Genomic DNA, 18,119 nt, shown 5'->3' with positions numbered 1-18,119 from the left:
ATCCCTCCGAGATCTCTCTGCTCCCTCCGCAGCCTCACTATCTCTCTCACCTCCTCCAGCCCCCACATCCCTCCGAGATCTCTGCGCTCCCTCCGCCGCCTCACTATCTCTCTCACCTCCTCCAGCCCCCACATCCCTCTGAGATCTCTGCGCTCCCTCCGCGGCCTCACTATCTCTCTCACCTCCTCCAGCCCCCGCATCCCTCCGAGGTCTCTGCGCTCCCTCCGCCGCCTCACTATCTCTCTCACCTCCTCCAGCCCCCGCATCCCTCCGAGGTCTCTGCGCTCCCTCCGCGGCCTCACTATCTCTCTCACCTCCTCCAGCCTCCACATCCCTCCGAGGTCTCTGCGCCCCTCCAATTCCGACCTCTTGAGTATCCCCCGATTCCCATCGCTCCACCATTGGGCGGCCGGGCCTTCAGCTGCCTGGGGGGGAGGGGGGGTGGGGGTGGTCCCTAAGCTCTGGAATTCCCTCCCTAAACCTCCCCTGTCTCTCTCTCTCTTCCTTTAAGGTGCTCCTTAAGACCGACCTCTTTGACCGAGTGTTTGGTCACTTGTCCCTAAATATCTCCTCATGTGGCTCGGGGGAGGGGAGTGGGGGGGGGGAGAGTGGGGCGGGGGGGGTCGAATTCTGTTTGATAACTGCTCCTGCGAGGCGCCTTGGGGGGGCGTTTTAGTTTGTTAAAGGTGCCAGACAAATGCAGGTTGTTGTTGTACCCCACGGTGGAGCCCACGCTCTCAGCGCGTCGATCGTCCTAGGAGCCCGGAGCAGCCCGCTCGGCCCATCGAGCCTGCTAGCCCTGCTCTGCTCTCCGATCCCGACCGCCCGGCCCTTTCTCGCCAACGGGCGGGGGGGGAGGAGGGGTTTTCGGGTCGAGGGGGGGTGGGGCGGGATAGGCGGACTTCCGCTCGGGATCGGGAACCCCACCGCCCCCACCACCGCGATTTCACGGCGGCTGGACAATCGATAGCGCTGCCGGGGGTGCAGGCGGGAGGAGGAGCGGGAGCGCTTGGTGGGGGGGGGGGAGGGCGGAATGAAAGCTCCCTGTAGGCCGGGGCCTGGGCCGGCGGGGGTGTTGCCTACAGGGAGCTGAAGAATTTACCTGCGGTGCAACCGGGAGAATTAAAATTCCGGGAAAACCGCCCAAGCATCGGAATCGGCCGCCCGCCCGTAAACAAGATGGAAACTCTGTCCGTATTTTTCTATATCAGGTCGTGTTGGAGACCTCGTCCCGCCCGGCAACGAAAAGCCTCCCTCGGTTACGGCTTCGTCGGCCTCGGTAGGGCCTCTGAATGGTGGGCCGGCCCCGCTTTCCGGCTCCCGCCCGCGCCCGCCGACCGAACTATCGCGCCAGCGCCCGCCCGACGAGCGAGAAATTGTGCCCCGCGGGCCGGAAGGCGTGGGCCCCGAGTTAGAAGGCCTCAGGCTCGAGACCCACTCCCGGGAAATGCAGGCCGGCTCTCCCAAGGTGCAATTCTGAGGGAGTGCAGCACTGTCAGAGGCGCCATCGTTCAATAAGGGCCCCACCCCCCCCACTTCTGCCCTCTCAAGCGGACGTCAAAGATCTCACGGCCGCTGTCGGAAGAAGAGCAGGCCCGAGGTGGGTGGGTCGGTGGGTGGGGGGTGGTGGGGTGAGTGGTGGCGTGGGGAGGTCCTCCCCGGCGTCCCTGGGGACGAGCGTTCGTCCCTCGACCAACGGGGCTAAAAACGGATGATCTGGGTCGTGATCCCGTTGTTGCTTGTGGGATCTTGCTGTGTGCAAGTCGGCTGCCGTGTCTACTGCCTCACGACAGCGACGGCCCCCTCAGAAGCCCTTCGACGGCCGTGAAGCAATTTGGGACGTCCCGAGGTTGTGAAAGGCGCTACAGAAATGCACGCCCTCTTTCCTCTCTGTGGGGGGGGATGATGGGAGGGGAGTGGTAATGGGACTAGGTGAATTGCTTGCTCAGAGAGAGAGCTGGCGCAGGCACGATGGGCCAAATGGCCTCCTTCTGTGCTGTAACTGTGCTGTGATTCTGAGGTTCTCTTTGTCAGACAGTTTCACGGGTTCCCCACCACCCCTGTCCTTCGAGGGTGAGTGTCCCACATCTGAGGAAGGGAATTCGTCGTTTGCTTTCAACCAGGGTGGCCTAAACTCGACAATGGTGCCTCCTGGTTTGGAACCCTCCCCTGATGAAAGATTTGCAGCCTTCGCTATCCTATGATTGCCTTCATAAGCACACAAGACCACCAGATATAGGAGCAGGAGTAGACCACTCGGCCCAACAAGCCTGCTCCACCAGGGAAGGAAATCTGCTGTTGTTACCTGGCCTACATGTAACTCCAGACCCACAGCAATGCGGTTGACTCTTAAATGCCCTCTGAACGAGGGCAATAAATGCTGGCCTAGCCAGCAACACCCACACCCCATGACTGAATAAAAAAGCTAATTAATCCCTGCTTCATTGCACAATACTAGGTGCCTTCCCTGGTTGAAAACCTGTCACAAGGTCATCCCACAAACTCAACTCCTAGAGAGCTCTTGCCAATTTGATTGTCCCAGTGGCATTTCCATCTATCTGCTGCCCTTGTCCTAGGTGGTCGTGGGTTTGGAAGGAGCCTTGGTGAGTTGCTGCAGTGCATCTTGTAGATGGTACACACACTGCTGCTACTGTTACTGTAAGGGGGTTGATGTACAAGGATAAGGAAGCCTTGCTCCTGTTGTACAGGGTTTTGGTGAGACCACATCTGGAACACTGTGTGCAGTTTTGGTCTCCACATTTAAGGAAGGATAGACTTGTACTGGAGACGGTGCAGTGAAGGTTCACTCGATTGGTCCCTGGGATGAGGGGGTTGTCCTACGATGAGAGGCTGAGTAAATTGGGCTTATATTCTCTGGAGTTTACAAGGATGAGAGGCGATCTCACTGAAACCTACAAGATTCTGAAGGGGTTGTGACAGGGTGGGTGCTGAGAGATTGTTCCCGCTGGTCGGGGAATCTAAAACACGGGGGCCCAGTCTCAGGATAAGGGGCCGATCATTTAGGACTGAGATGAGGAGAAATTTCTTCACTCAGAGAGTTGTGAATCGTTGGAATTCTCTACCCCAGAGGGTTGTGGATACTCCAGTGTTGAATATATTGAAGGCTGCGGGATAGAGAGATCAGGGAATGAAGGGATATGGGGAGCGGGCGGGAAAGTGGAGTTGAAGTTCAGCCATGATTGTATTGAATGGCAGAGCAGGATTGAAAGGTTGTATGGAAGTGCCTTCCTAACAGCCCCATGGGAGGCCCACACTAGATGGGCTGCAGCGAGTCTCACCAGACACACGGCTAATCCAAGGTGAGCTGGATTCGCGCTGATACTTAACTGGCTTCTCCTTCAGTGTTTGAACAATCCGTAGCCAGGTTACTGTCACCACGTAGCAACAACGTAAGAGACATCAGCATTGTGGGAAACCTTAGGAACATAGGAACCATCGCCCCTTGACGTTCAATGGCATTACCATCGCTGAATCCCCCACTATCAACATCCTGGGGGTTACCACTGACCAAAAACTGAACTGGACCAGCCATATAAATACTGTGGCTACAAGAGCAGGTCAGAGGCTGGGAATCCTGCAGAGATTAACTCACCTCCTGATTCCCCAAAGCCTGTCCATCATCGACAAGGCACAAGTCAGGAGTGTGATGGAATACACCCCACTTGCCTGGATGAGTGCAGCTCCCACAATACTCAAGAAGCTCGACACCGTCCAGGACAAAGCAGCCCCGCTTGATTGGCACCCCATCCACAAACATTCACTCCCTCTACCACCAACGTACAGTAGCAGCAGTGTGTGTACCATCTACAAGATGCACTGCAGCAACTCACCAAGGCTCCTTCGGCAGCACCTTCCAAACCCACGACCACTACCATCTAGAAGGACAAGGGCAGCAGACACATGGGAACACCACCACCTGCAAATTCCCCTCCAAGCCATACACCATCCTGACTTGGAAATATATCGGCCGTTCCTTCACTGTCGCTGGGTCAAAATCCTGGAACTCCCTCCCTAACAGCGCCGTGGGTGTACCTACATCACATGGACTGCAGCGGTTCAAGAAGGCGGCTCACCACCACCTTCTCAAGGGGGCAATTAGGGATGGGTAATTGATGCTGACCTAGCCAGCGACGCCCCCATCCTGTGAATGAATAAAAAATAGGTCTTCCCTGCTCCTTATCCTTGTATAACCCATCACTGTAAGGGTATGGGCCCCAAGGTCCAAGGGGAGACGGTGGCATATTGGTAATGTCATTGGGCTAATAATGCAGAGGCCCCAGGCTAATCCTCTGGGGGACATGGGTTCAAATCCCACCACGGCAGCTGGTGGAGTTTAAATTTAATTAATAAATCTGGAACATAAAGCTAGTCTCAGTGATGGTGACCATGAAACTATCATCGATTGTTGTAAAAACCCATCTGGTTCACTAATGCCCCTTTAGGGAAGGAAATCTGCCATCCTTACCCGGTCTGGGCCTACATGTGACTCCAGACCCCACAGCAATGTGGTTGACTCTTATCTGCCCCCCCTGAAATGGCCGAGCGAGACACTCAGTTCGAGGGGCAATTAGGGATGGGCAACAAATGTGGGCCCTGCCGGTGATGCCCACCTCCCATGAAGGAATAAAAAGAGGTCATCAGCAATCAGTCTCACCCTCCCAAGTACCATCTCATGAACCATTATTGGACTCCACCACACCCCTCTCCTAACTCTAGCTGACTGGAAACCAGGAAAAGCTTACCAACCACCCTACGAGAATGTTTCCTTTTGAGGGAGAATCTAGAACCAGGGGGGTCGCTGGTTAAAAATAAGGGGTCGCCCATTTAAGACAGAGATGAGGAGAAATATTTTCTTTCAGAGGGTGTGAACATACACACGAACAAGGAGCGGGAGGAGGCCATTCGGCCCCTCGAGCCTGCTCCGCCATTCAATAAGACCATGGCTGATCTGACAGTGACCTCAAATCTGCCTCCCACCTACCCCCCCGATAACCTTTCACCCCCCCTCGCTTACCAGGAATCGTGAGTCTTTGGAACTCTCTTCCTCCAAAGGCGGTGGAAGCAGAGCCTTTGAATATTTTTAAGGCAGAGCAAGATAGATTCTTGATAAGCAAAGGGGGTGAAAGGTTATCGGGGGGGGGTAGGCGGGAGTTTACAGTCAGGTCAGCCATGATCTTATTGGATGGCGGAGCAGGCTCGAGGGGCCGAGTGGCCTCACTCCTGTCCCTAATTCATACGTTTGTATTTTGTTTTTATTTATTCTTTCATGGGATGGTGGGCGTCGCTGGCCGGGCCCAGCATTTATTGCCCATCCCTAACTGCCCTTGAACTGAGTGGTCTCGCTCGGCTATTTCAGGGGGGCAGTTAAGAGTCAATGACGCTTTGCGCGTCAATGTGGACTTTGTACTCAAGCCTCTGGACTTGTACCCGTGGCCCTGTGGCTCGGAGGCCAGAAAGAGAGAGAGGGATCGCCCCTGAGCCTCATCGAGAGCCACGGCTGCGAAAAGAGCATTCCTTTGACTCTTGTGAGAAAAAGACTGACTGACTTGCACTGGGAGTAAGAGTTGTGAGGCACTGCCCATATTTGAGCGGCAAGAACTCAAGCACGCAATGTGCCGGAAAGGGGACACAGCACTCGATGAGAAGGACGATAGGGGGTGGGGGTAAGTCGCAGGAACGGGAGGGAGGCCATTCAGCCTTTCGAGGCTCACCTTCCCCTTCACTGTCGCTGGGTCAAAGTCCCTGGAACTCCCTCCCCTCACAGCGCTGGGGGTGTACCTACACCACAGGGACTGCAGCGGCTCAAGAAGGCAGCTCACCCCCCACCACCTTCTCAAGGGGGCAATTAGGGATGGGCAATAAACGCTGGGCCCGGCCAGCGACGCCCACATTCCCCGTGAATGAATAAAATAAAAATTCTGCTGATCTGAATCTTAACTCCATCGACCTGCCTTAGTTTCCTAACCCTAACCCCTTGCCCAACAAAAATCTATCTATCTTAGTTTTGAAAACTTTAATTGATCCCCACCGCCCCCCCACCACTCCCAATCTCAGCAGCTTTTCGTAGGGGAGAGAGTTCCAGATTCCCACTCCCCTCTGTGGGGAGAAGCGCTTCACCCCAGAGCGTCCTGACTCCCATTTTAAGGTTCTGCTCCCCTTGCTCTGGATTCCCAACCCCACCAGGGGGAAGAGTTTCTCTCGATCGACCCTATCGAATCCTTGAATGAAGAAGGCTAATGTAATGATGCTATCCTTTATTACGAGAGGAATTGAACATTAAAGTAAGGATGTTATGCTGCAGTTATACAGGGCATTGGTGAGACCGCATCTCGAATACCATGTGCAGTTTTGGTCTCCTTATTTAAGGAAGGGTGTAAATGCGTTGGAGATGGTTCAGAGGAGGTTTACTAGATTGATACCTGGAATGAGTGGGTTGTCTGATGAGGAAAGGTCGGACAGACTGGGCTTGTTTCCACTGGAGTTTAGAAGAGTGAGGGGGTGATTTGATTGAAGTATATAAGATCCTGAATGGCCTTGACAAGGTGGACGTGAAAAGGATGTTTCCTCTTGTGGGTGAGTCCAGAACTAGGGGGGTCACTGTTTTAAAATTAGGGGTCGCCCTTTTAGGACGGAGATGAGGAGAAATTTTTTCTCCCAGAGGGTCGTGTGACTTTGAATCTCTCGGCCTCAGAAGGTGGTGGAGGCGGGGTCACTGAATATTTTTAAGGTGGAGGTAGATAGATTCTTCTTAGGCAAGGGGATCAAAGGTTATCGGGGGGTAGATGGGAACGTGGAACTCGAAACACGGACGCAAATGGCCTACTTCTGCTCCTATTTCATACGTTCGTGTGTTTAATCATCTTAAACCCCTCGATTAGATCACCCCTTAATCTCCTACACTCGAGGGATTACAAGCCTAGTCTGTGTGACCTGTCCTGGCAATTTAACCGTGGCGGTCGCGCTGGCATTTCAGAAGAAAGATTAGCCTCTCCGACGGACTGGGTGTCATCCGCGTTAACCAATCAGCTGCACTGGAAGAAGATAGCTGAGGCCGTCGGTCCGAATCAGATTGATTGGTGGATGAGACTTCGTTCTGTCAGGACAAGTCAGATTCACTCGAGGGCTCCGGTGGGAGCTGCCAGAACCAATCAGGGGATGGCTTCAAATTGATGGCACAGAAATGGGCCATTCGGCTCAACAAGTCCAAGCTTCCTCCTATCCCTCTGCATCTCACCCCCCGTCCATCAACATACCCTTCCGTTCCTCTCTCCCTCATGTATTCCCCCTTCAATGTACCTGCACTAATTCACCTCAACCGCTCCCTATGGGAGCCAGGTCCGCATTCTCCCCGCTCCCTGGGCAAAGACGTTTCTCCTGAATTCCCGATTGGGTTTATCAGTGACCGTCTTGTATTGATGAGTTTAGACGAGGAAGCTAAAATTCATGCACAAAATTTAACTGGTTCGTCGCCATTCAATGTTCAGCCTGTCAACGTGAGGGGTTGATAGCGCTGGAGCAAAGGGAGGATTTTAGCTCCCGTGTCAAATGCTTTTCGCACTCTTTCCCCCCACATCTCTTCCCCAAAATCTTTTCCCCTTCAAGTGTTTATCCAATTCCCCCCTTTGGAAAGTTCCTATTGAATCTGCTTCCGCCGCCCTTTCAGGCAGCACCTTCCAGATCACAACAACTCGCTGTGTAAAATAAAATTCTCCTCATCTCCCCCTCTGGTTCTTTTGCTGATTCTACTCAATCTGTGTCCCCTCTGGTTACCGACCCTCCTGCCGCTTGAAACAGCTTGTCCTTATTTAGTCTGTCCAAACCCCCTCATGATGTCGAACGCCTCGATTAAATCTCCCCCCTCAACCTTCTCCGCTCTGAGGAGAACAATCCCGGCTTCTCCAGTCCCTCCACGTGAATTGAAGTCTCCTCGTCCCTGGTCCCATTCGGGTAAATCTCCCTCCCGCACGCTCTCCCAGGGCCTTGACGTCCTTGCCAAAGTGCGGGGCCCAGAGTGGGACACAACGCTCCAGCTGAGGCCTGAGGCCTAACCAGTGGCGTATAAAAGTTTACCACAGGTTGTCCAACAGGCGGTCCAATGGGCCGGGAGTCACCCGGAAAAGCCCCTCGATGTGCCCCCAGAGCCCCAGAGTTTTCGAAAGGCCGGTCAGGCACATAGTGGCAGATGGAAGGCTCTACAAGAACCTGCTCCTCCAATCACAGGCTGGTCCTCACCCATGGGGTGGGCCTGGGGGGAGGGAGTGAGTGCAGCGGGATTGGGGGGAGGGAGTGAGTGCTGAGGGACTGGGGGGAGGGAGTGAGTGCTGAGGGCCCAGGGGAGGGAGTGAGTGCTGAGGGCCCAGGGGAGGGAGTGAGTGCTGAGGGACTGGGGGGAGGGAGTGAGTGCTGAGGGACTGGGGGAGGGAGTGAGTGCTGAGGGCCCGGAAGAGGGAGTGAGTGCTGAGGGCCTGGGGGGAGGGAGTGAGTGCAGAGGGACTAGGGGGAGGGAGTGAGTGTTGAGGGACTGGGGGGAGGGAGTGAGTGCTGAGGGACTGGGCGGAGGGAGTGAGTGCTGAGGGCCCGGGGGAGGGAATGAGTGCTGAGGGACTGGGGGGAGGAAGTGAGTGTTGAGGGACTGGGGGTAGGGAGTGAGTGCTGAGGGCCCAGGGGAGGGAGTGAGTGCTGAGGGACTGGGGGGAGGGAGTGAGGACTGAGGACCCGGGGGAGGGAGTGAGTGCTGAGGGACTGGGGGGAGGGAGTGAGTGCTGAGGGCCTGGGGGGGGTGGAGCGAGTGCTGAGGGACTGGGGGGAGGGAGTGAGTGCTGAGGGACTGGGGAAGGGAGTGAGTGCTGAGGGACTGGGGGGAGGGAGTGAGTGCTGAGGGACTGGGGGGAGGGAGTGAGTGCTGAGGGACTGGGGAAGGGAGTGAGTGCTGAGGGACTGGGGGGAGGGAGTGAGTGCTGAGGGACTGGGGGGAGGGAGTGAGTGCTGAGGGACTGGGGGGAGGGAGTGAGAGCTGAGGGCCCGAGGGGAGGGAGTGAGTGCTGAGGGACTGGGGAAGGGAGTGACCTAAGGGCTGGGAGAGGGCCGCCCCTCAGGACTGTCGCCTGGCGTGGCCTCCAGGGGCTGAGGGCAGGCTTGGGCCTGGTCCTGGCTTTGCTCCGGCTGCCTAGGCCCGGGGCCTGTGAGGCCCACAGTCCCTGGCAGCCGCTCGGTGCCGCTCGGTAGCGGCCACATCGGGGTCAGTCTGCTCCTGCACTGGGAGCGCTAACCAAACTCAGCCCGGGCCGAAGGCTGTCGGGAGAAAGGCCTGCATTTATATGGCGCCCTCGACAGCCTCAGGATGCCCCAAAACACTTTACAGCCAATGAAGCGCAGTCACCGCGGTAACGTCAGAAATGCGGCAGCCAATTTAGCGCACAGCAAGCTCCCGCAACCAGCAACGTGACGAAGACCGGGTCCGATTGTTTATTCAGTATTGCTCGTTGAGGGGTAAATAGTGACCCCAGGACACCGGGGCGAACTCCCCCACCCCCACACACACCCCCACCCACTCCCCCACCCCCACCCCCACCCCCAACCCCACCCGCCCTCCGCCCCCCCACCCCCACCCCCACCCCCAGCCGCCCTCCACCCCCGGCTCTCCTTCCGATCGCAGCCGTGGGATCTTTGACGTCCGCCTGAGGGGGCAGAAGGGGCCTCGTCTTAAATAGCCCCGTGGCCCCTCCTGGAGGAAGGGCAGGGGTCAGTTGGCCCTCGTGTCCTGGGGCCTAACATCAACCCCTCAGCCGACATCACGAGAAACAGATCCCCCGGCCGTTATCATGTTGCTGTTTGTGGGAGCTTGCTGTGCGCAAATTGGGTGCCGTGCTCCCTATGTTTTGACAGGGACGACACCTCAGAGAAGTACTTCACTGGCTGTAAAGCGCCTTGGTCCATCCTGAGGTCGAGGAGGGCGCTATTTTAACACGAGTCTTTCTTTAATGAAAGGCATGAGCGGCTAAAAAGAAATAAAACGTCACCAAAATGAAACCAGAGAGTGAAGCGAATGCTCGCCATGTTGCCAAGTGCCCCCTCCCTATCTCTCTAACCTCCTCCAGACCCTCCCTCACTCTCTATAGCCTCCTCCAGCCCCTCCCTATCTCTCTAACCTCCTCCATCCCTTCCCTATCTCTTTAACCTCCTCCAGATCCTCCCTATCTCTCTAACCTCCTCCAGCCCCTCCCTATCTCTCTAACCTCCTCCAGCCCCTCCCTATCTCTCTAACCTCCTCCAGCCCCTCCTTAACTCTCTAACCTTCTCCAGCCCCTCCCTATCTTTCTCACCTCCTCCAGCCCCTCCCTATCTCTCTAACCTCCTCCAGCTCCTCCCTATCTCTCTAACCTCCTCCAAACCCTTCCTATCTCTCTAACCTCCTCCAGCCCCTCCCTATCTCTCTAACCTCCTCCAGCCCCTCCCTATCTTTCTAACCTCTTCCAGTCCCTCCCTATCTCTCTAACCTCCTCCAGTCCCTCCCTATCCCTCTAACCTCCTCCAGCCCCTCCCTATCTCTCTAACCTCCTCCAGCCCCTCCCTATCTCTCTAACCTCCTCCAGCCCCTCCCTATCTCTCTAACCTCCTCCAGCCCCTTCCTTGCGCGGTGGACGGTCGGGAGCCAGGAATAAACCTATCCCCTGCACTGCTGAAGGGATGTCACCCCAGAGCAAATATGGGCCCAGGATTGATTTCCCGTTGAGTTTACCTCCTCTCGTTTTGTCCGCACGGCGCACGGGGAGCTGGTTAACCAAACGTGAGCCACAGGAGCCGGAGTGAGGGCCACTCGGCCCCTCGAGCCTGCTCCGCCCTTCAAGAAGGTCGTGGCCGATCGTCTGCCTCAACTCCACTTTCCAGGCCTGAATCCCACAAATCTTATCAATCTTGGTCTTGAACATACTCAACGGCTGAGTCCCTACGGTAGAGAACTCCAAAGGGTTTTTTTTCCCATTCTTGCACGGGGATGTGGGCGTCGCTGGCTGGGCCCAGCATTGGTTGCCCGTCCCTAAGTGCCCCCTTGAGAAGGTGGTGGGGGGTGAGCCGCCTTCTTGAGCCGCTGCAGTCCCTGTGGTGTAGGTACACCCACAGCGCTGTTAGGGAGGGAGTTCCAGGATTTCGACCCACCGACAGTGAAGGAAAGGCCGATGTATGTCCAAGTCAGGGTGGTGAGTGGCTCGGAGAGGAACTTCCATGGCTGTGGGGTCTGGAGTCGCCTGTAGGCCGGACCGGGTAAGGAAGGCAGATTTCCCTCCCTAAAGGGGACATTTTACGACAGTTGATGATGGTTGCCGTGGCCACCATTACCGAGGATAACTTTTATTTCTGGGTTTGTTAACTGAATTGAAACTCCGCCAGTCGTGGTGGTGGGATTTGAACCCCTGTCCTCCCCAGAGCAACTCACTGGTTGGAGAAATCTCTCCTCCTCTCAGTCCTAGATTGCTGACCCCACCTTGTCTAGTGCTGGGCAGCTGGCAGAACTTTGTGTCCTCCCCCCTTGGCAAGGCTGGTGGCAGCAGATGGCGGGGGGGCGGGGAGGGTCGTTCGACCAGGTGGGTGGGCTTCCCTCCACCTTGCGGCCTCCACTCCGATTAAGCCTGTTGGCGGGGCAGGCCTGTGGGCCGCACTTTATAAAGGGGGTGGACGCGACAACTGGGGTCGTCCTTGGAGGCTGGTGTTGAATTCTACCCCCGTAGAAAGTGCTGCCCAGATGGCTGGGCCTTCAGCTGCCTGGGTGGGTGAGGGGGGCCTTATGCTCTGGAATTCCCTCCCCTAAACCTCTCCGCCTCCCCCGTCTCTCTCTCTCTCTCCTCCTTTAAGACGCTCCTTAAAACCCACCCCTTTGACCGAGCTTTGGGTCACCACCCCCAACCTCAATATCTCCCCATGTGGCCTCAGGGGCAAATTCTGTTTGATAATTGCCCCTGTGAAGCGCCTTGGGGCGTTTTATTATGTTAGAGGCGCTATGTGAATGCAATCCTTGCTGTTACGGAAACCAACCGATTCCATTTATGTTGGTAATTGGGTATTTTATTTCGTAGGAAGCCAACACCAGGGCTGTACCCGGCGTAGAGTTGAAAAACTCTCCTTTGAAATCTAGGGGTGGGACAAGGATCTCCTCAATAAAAAAGGAGGATGTATTCGCAACGTCAAACACCAGTGATTACCATAGAAACATAGAAACTAGGAGTAGGAGGAGGCCATTCGGCCCTTCGAGCCTGCTCCACCATTCAATATGACCATGGCTGATTCTCTATCTCAAGGCCGTGCTCCCGCTCTCTCCCCACAGCCCTTGACACCTTTAGAGTCCAGAAATCTATCTAATTCCTTCTTAAATATATTGAGTGACTTGGCCTCCACAGGCCCCTGGGGTAGAGAATTCCACGGGTTCACCACCCTCTGAGTGAAGAAGTGTCTCCTCACCTCAGTCCTGAATGGCCTACCCTGTATCCTGAGATTGTGACCCCTTGTTCTAGACGCACCCCACCCCCAGCCAGAGGAAACATCGTCCCTGCATCCAGTCTGTCCAGCCCGGTCTGAATTTTATACGTTTCAGTGAGATCCCTTCTCATTCTTCTAAACTCCAGTAAATATAGGCCTAGTCGGCCCAATCTCTCCTCATCCGACAATCCTGCCATCCCAGGAGTCAGTCTGGTGAACCTTCACTGCACTCCCTCTATGGCAAGTTTATCCTTTCTTAGGTAAGGAGGCCAAAACTGCACACCATACTCCAGGTGTGGTCTCACCAAGGCCCTGTACAGCTGCAGTAAGACATCCTTGCTCCTGTACTCAAGTCCTCTCGCAATGAAGGTCAACAGGCCATTTGCCTTCTTAACTGCACCTGCATGGGAATGTGGATCGATAATCTTGCCCCAGTTATTTGGATGTTTCTTAGTTCAATCTCACCCCATCACCAGATCCTTCTACTCCTCTTTCCCTCATGTGTTTATCCAGCTTCCCCCTTAAATGCATCGACACTATTCACCTCAACCGCTCCCTGTGGGAGCGAGTTCCACATTCTCCCCGCTCTCTGGGTAAAGAAGTTTCTCCTGAATTCCCGATTGGATTTATTAGTGACCGTCTTGTATTGCTAGATTCGTTAGTGACCACCTTTTATTAATGGCCCCTTAGTTCTGGTCTCTCCTGCAGGAGTGGAAACATCTGAAGGCAGCGGGTAGCATCAGATGTCTTATTAACCCACCACCCACGAACGGAAAGGGAAGGTAACAGCAATCACTGCGATATCACACGCTGACCTACATCGGAACTCAAGGGTTAGATACTAGGGTGCCAAGTTTGTAGGATAACAACGAAAGAGTTCCAATTCAAGGGAAGGTGTGGCTCTGGGTACCTCCAGTTATGCCTGTCTCTTTATGGGGTATGTGGAATGTTCCTTGTTCCATCCTACTCAGGCCCCCTCCCACAACTCTTTCTCCGGTACATCGATGACTGTTTCGGTGCAGCTTCATGGACCTGGAAAAATTTATTAATTTTGCTTCCAATTTCCACTCCTCTCTCACTTTCACATGGTCCATCACCAACACTTCCCTTCCCTTCCTTGACCTCTCTGTCTCAATTTCTGGTGATAGACTGTCCACCAATATCCATTACAAGCCTACCGACTCCCACAGCTACCTCGACTACAGCTCCTCACACCCGGCTTCCTGTAAGGACTCCATCACATTCTCTCAGTTCCTTCGCCTCCGTCGCATCTGTTCTGATGATGCTACCTTCCAAAATGGCACCTCTGACGTGTCTTCCTTCTTCCTTAACTGAGGTTTCCTTCCCACGGTGGTTGACAGGGCCCTTAACCGTGTCCGACCCATCTCCTGTGCCTCTGCCCTCACACCTTCTTCTCCCTCCCAGAACCAGGATAGGGTCCCCTTTGTCCTCACTTATCACCCCACCAGCCTCCGCATTCAAAGGATCATCCTCCCCCATTTCTGCCAACTCCAGCACGATGTCACCACCAAACACATCTTCCCTTCACCCCCCCCGGCGGCATTCTGCAGGGATTGTTCCCTCTGGGACACACTGGTCCGCTCCTCCATCACACCCTACACCTCATCCCCCTCCCACGGCACCTTCCCATGCAACCGCAGAAGGTGCACCACCTGCCTCTTTACCTCCTCCCTCCTCACCGTCCAAGGGCCCAAACACTCCTTTCAGGCTAAGCAGCGCTTCACTTGCACCTCCTGTAGTTTGGTCTACTACATTCGCTGCTCCCAATGCGGTTTCCTCTACATTGGAGAGACCAAACGCAGACTGGGTGACCGCTTTGCGGAACGCCTTCGGTCTGCCCGCAAGCATTACCCAGACCTCCCTGTCGCTTCCCATTTCAACACACCACCCTGCTCTCATGCCCACATGTCCGTCCTTGGCTTGCTGCATTGTTCCAGTGAAGCCCAACGCAAACTGGAGGAACAGCACCTCATCTTCCGACTTTACAGCCTTCCGGACTGAATACTGAGTTCAACAACTTCAGACCATGAACTCTCTCCTCCATCTTGATCCCATTTTTAATCCCTTTTTTCAAACTTCGTTTTTATTTTTATTTATTTTCATTTTAATTTTAATTTAGTTTAATTTTTATTCATTTATTCATTGTTTTATCCCTTTTTTAATTGCCATTTATCCCTTTTTCTATCCTTTTTCCCCACTACCGCCTCCTCTCCCCACCCTAACCCCACGTCAGTTACTTGTTCCATGTTGTTCTTTCACAGAGTGCTGACCCTTGTTCTGCTATTATCCCATTCTGCTTTCGTACCTTTGCCGCCATTAACACCTCCTTTAGCTCTTACCACTGCCATTAACACTCCCTTTGTCTATTCGTCTATGACACCTTTGTCAGTCTCTCTTTAGCCCCCACCTATCGCTGACCCTTCTATCCAGCTTCACCTGCTCCACTCCCCCCCCTTAAACAGCATCAAACTCGTCACATTTCTACTGCTCTGTATCTCTGAGGGTCACGCGGACTCGAAACGTCAACTCTGTTTCTCTCTCTGCAGACGCTGTCGGACCTGCTGAGTTTTTCCAGCACTTTCTGTTTTTGTTTCAGATTTCCAGCATCCGCAGTATTTTATCAAGGGAAGGTACTTGGGTATAAATCATTGAGATATCCCAAAACCTCCGCCCCGAATCTGCAATCCAGACCACCACAGCGATAATTACAGGGAATTACGTCCGATACACAGCACAGAATGAGGCCATTCGGCCCAGCCAGGCCATGCTGGTGTTAATGCTCCACTTGAGCCTCCTCGCCATCTTTCCCTATCTAAATCTATCATTGGAACTATTCCTCTCTCCCTCGTGTGTTTATCCAGGATGCAGGGACGATGTTTCTTCTGGCTGGGTGGGGCTAGAACAAGGTATTAAATGTATCGATACTGTTCACCTCAACCACTCCCTGTGGGAGCGAGTCCCACATCCTCCCCACTCTCCGGGTGAAGGAGTTTCTCCTGAATTCCCGATCGGAGCCCTTGGCGACTGTCTTACGTTGACGGCCCTCTCGTTCTGCTCTTCCCCACAAGAGGAAACGCTCTCTCTGCGTCCACTCTCTCGAAACCTTTCCTAATTGTTGAGGTCGCCCCCTCAGCCTCGTTTTCTCAAGAGAGAAGGGACCCAGCCTGTCAATCCTTTCCGGATGTTTATATCCGCATGCCTCTGGGATCCTCCTTATAAATCTTCCCTGCACCCTCTCCAGTGCCTCTGTATCCTTGTTGTAATATGGCGAACCTCAGCTGCACAGAGTGTGGTCCAACCAAGGTTCGATAAGGGATTAGCGCAACGTCCTTACTTTTCAATTCTATCCCTTCAGAAATGCAGCCCAGTCATTGGTAAGGGTCGCCAATACGTCCCCAATGAGAACCTCCCTCAAACTGAGGAAGAGGGCCATAGAAACATAGAAAAATCAGAGCAGGAGTAGGCCATTCGGCCCTTCGAGCCTGCTCCGCCATTCAGTATGATCGTGGCTGACCCTCTATCTCAAGGCCGTACTCCCGCTCTCTCTCCCCATATCCCTTGATGCCTTTAGAGTCTAGAAACCTACCTATTTCCTTCTTAAGTATATTCAGTGACTTGGCCTCCACAGGCCTCTGTGGTAGAGAATTCCACAGGTTCACCACCCTCTGAGTGAAGATGTTTCTCCTCATCCCAACCCTAAATGGACTACCCTGTATCCTGAGATTGTGACCCCCTTGTTCTAGACACCCCCCCAGCCAGAAGAAACATCGTCCCTGCATCCAGTCTGTCCAGCTGTGTCGGAATTTTATACGTTTCAACGAGATCCCCCCTCTCATTCTTCTAAACCCCAGTGAACACAGGCCTAGTCGGAGCCAATCCCTCCTCATCCGACAATCCTGAGCCCATCAGATGCCGGGAGGTGGTTCCCCCCTCCCCGGCAAACGGGAACGGCGGGAGGGAAGAGTTCCTGAGACGTGACGGGCCGAATGGAACAGGAGCGAAGGGCGTGGGATTGGGCTGGTTGGCTTCTCACTGGGTGGCAGGGATGCGATGGGGCTGAATGGCGTCCTTCTGGGCCGTGCTGTTCTCTACCTCCCCCTGAGGCAAAGTGACCTCCGCAGGCTCAGGGCAAGGAAGCGGGGAGCCGTGATACTTGAGAAATCCATTCACGGGGTGCGGGTGTCGCTGACTAGGCCCGGCATTTATTGCCCACCCCTCATCGCCCCCTTGAGAAGATGGGGGGTGAGTCGCCTTCTTGAACCGCTGCAGCCCGTGTGGTGGTGTAGGCCCTTCCTTGGCCTGTGTCCCTGCTGACCCACCGCACCCGCTACTAAAGGGCCTGTTTGATCCAGAGCCGGGCTGCAGTCCCTGGGAAAACTGGCTAAACTTTCCCATGTCGGCGAACTGATCCCAAACTGGAGAACTCAACCCGGTCAGAGAATCAAATGTGGAACCATTTCAGCTGAATGACCATTTTCCAACCCCCCCCACCCCCACCCCCACTCTCTACACAGCGAACCGATCAATTGGGCCTTTGGGAGATCTTTATCAACGTACTCCTAAAACAGAAAGGCCTCTCGCTCTGCTCAGGCCAACCTGGGGTAGCCTCTCAAAAGCCCTCACTGTGTCACTAACCCGCCAGTGCTAAAAAAAAGGCTGAGATATGTCGCGCCTTTTACAACCACAAGGCTTCTCAAGAGGCTTCACCGCCGGGGAGGCAGTTTTTGAAGTATAGTCGCTGCTGTGGTGGAGGAAATGCAGCAGGAAACTTGCGCACAGCAAGATCCCACAACAGCAATGCGATAATGACCCGGATCATCTGTCTTTAGCGATTTTACCAAAGGGACAATCGCTGGACCCAGGTCATGGGGGAGAAGTCCTCCCCTGCTCCTGACTGCTTAGTCTTGACAGGGCAGGTGAAACCTTGATTAAACAGTGCAGCACTCCCTCAGTACTGACCCTCTGACAGTGCAGCACTCCCTCAGTACTGACCCTCTGACAGTGCAGCACTCCCTCAGTACTGACCCTCCGACAGTGCAGCACTCCCTCAGCACTGACCCTCTGACAGTGCAGCACTCCCTCAGTACTGACCCTCCGACAGTGCAGCACTCCCTCAGCACTGACCCTCTGACAGTGCAGCACTCCCTCAGTACTGACCCTCTGATAGTGCAGCGCTCCCTCAGTACTGACTCTCTGACAGTGCAGCGCTCCCTCGGTACTGACCCTCCGACAGTGCAGCGCTCCCTCAGTACTGACCCTCTGACAGTGCAGCACTCCCTCAGTACTGACCCTCCGACAGTGCAGCGCTCCCTCAGTACTGACCCTCCGACAATGCAGCACTCCCTCAGTACTGACCCTCCGACAGTGCATCACTCCCTCAGTACTGACCCTCCGACAGTGCAGCACTCCATCAGTACTGACCCTCCGACAGTGCATCACTCCCTCAGTACTGACCCTCTGACAGTGCAGCACTCCCTCAGTACTGACCCTCCGACAGTGCAGTGCTCCCTCAGTACTGACCTTCCGACAGTGCAGCACTCCCTCAGTACTGACCATCCGACAGTGCAGCGCTCCCTCAGTACTGACTCTCCGACAGTGCGGCACTCCCT

At 54.8% G+C, this 18,119-nt stretch overlaps 1 protein-coding gene across 1 annotated transcript in view; it reads right to left on the bottom strand.

Moving 5' to 3' along the window:
* The window catches only part of nrxn2b (neurexin 2b), a 1,731,499-nt gene that overhangs the window by 127,431 nt on the left and 1,585,949 nt on the right, over window positions 1-18,119 (bottom strand). The window lies entirely within an intron of this gene.

This window comes from Cetorhinus maximus, chromosome 31, assembly GCF_964194155.1.
Source record: "Cetorhinus maximus chromosome 31, sCetMax3.hap1.1, whole genome shotgun sequence".
NCBI classification, from domain to species: Eukaryota; Metazoa; Chordata; class Chondrichthyes; order Lamniformes; family Cetorhinidae; genus Cetorhinus; species Cetorhinus maximus.
This window is presented reverse-complemented; position numbering and strand designations above follow the sequence as displayed.